Raw genomic sequence first — 1610 nt, forward strand, 5'->3', positions numbered from 1 at the left:
AAAAAAAAAAAAAAAAAGAATTAGTTCCATGGCTGATTTCCTGTCTCTAAAAAGAGAAAGAAAAAGCATTTGGAAACCACAGTGAAAATGTTTGTGTTTCCTTCCATTTGTGAATTTCTGTGATACTGTGACTCACACACTGGCCCAGCCATGCTTGCAAGGCTGCTTGGGGAAAGAGCCATGAAGTTGAGTGCAACTCATTGTAAGAACCTTGGAAAATAAAGAATTTGCCGTCAAATTATCTTAAAATGCACACCACCTCGGTGTATTTAAAACAGCATTTCATTTATAACAAAGCCAATTAACATAAATTTTCAGACATACATCAATTCTGTGGAGAAAGGAGCACCTGTCCTGAAATTCCTAGGTACATTAGTTTAAGGAACATCTGTTTGGACCGGCCCTTAGAGATGCATTTGAAAGGAGGGACAGATCAGGAGGTTGGCAGGGGAGGAAAATAGTTGCAACAGTGTTCTGAACTTTAAAAATAAAGGTCTTTTACTAACAGAAGTTTTTTTCTAACGTGTCTCTCCTCCTGATCTCCATCTACCATTTCCACCTTGCATGCAAATCTCACTTCCAGAGGCAGCTGCCTCATGTTCAGCTTGTGACACCTTCCGAGGTTTTGCTAATAAATGCATATTGAGAAAGTGTTCTGCCTATGGGGACCAATTTCTTTTTCCATCACCCGTGGCTTCACAACATGAAATTAAACGCAGAAGCAAGTAATTGCAGATGGTGGCTGCTCCCAAGGTTCAACTGCTACTGAGAGACCCAGTCTGTGTGCCTCATCTCCTCTGTCTCTCCCACTTCCCGTGCAGGGACTAAGCAAAATGTGGCACTTGGCCCTTGAGCAAGTGGTCCTGCTGGCTAGAGCACCATTCCTAGTGTGGTGGTTCTCAGGAGGCCTCTGGATCTAGCCCAGCCAGGCCTTGCCCCAAGTACTGAATGCAGGGAAGGATGCTGCCAACCCTCTGTCCCAGCTCAGGAGTATCAGGAACCTCAGAACCTGCTGGTTCCTTCCTCCATCAGAGAGAGAAGGTAAAAAAGCGGGAGTCCCCATTTGGCCTTGGCCAGAGTTATCTGTGACATTTCATAGTCACCTGGTCAAACACAGATGTATGGAGGGAAAAAAAAGAGCAAGAAGCTTTGGATTTTAGATGTGATCTGTGAGAGAAATATGGGAATCAAGGGCATCACCATGAGTTTCAGCCCAGGTCAAGAAAGGATGGAGTTGCTGAGGCATCAGGAGGAGCAGCTTTGGGGTGTGGGGTGGAAGTCAGGACTATGGGTCTGGGGAGGATTTATGAGCCAGGATTTCAGGGGAGAGGGCCTGTCTGGAGATAGAATGTGGGAAGCAATGGCTGGTTTGGACATTCCTTCCCTGATGACTTCATGCCTGGCAAAGGTCTGGCTTCCCCTAGCTCCCTTGTGGGGTTATACTCTCCTCGGGGTCTTTGCCCACCTGCACTCTCCCCCTGTGGAGAGGCGAACTGGGGGGACAGTGCGTGGGCCTGTGCTCCTGCCAGGTTCTAGGGCTGGAGAACTCTCTCTGTGCCCCCACATGCAGCTCCCTCTGATGAGATTCCCTACCCACGCACGGCTGCCCA

This window comes from Otolemur garnettii, unplaced genomic scaffold (assembly GCF_000181295.1).
Source record: "Otolemur garnettii isolate 467f Iridium unplaced genomic scaffold, OtoGar3 scaffold00029, whole genome shotgun sequence".
Lineage (NCBI taxonomy): Eukaryota > Metazoa > Chordata > Mammalia > Primates > Galagidae > Otolemur > Otolemur garnettii.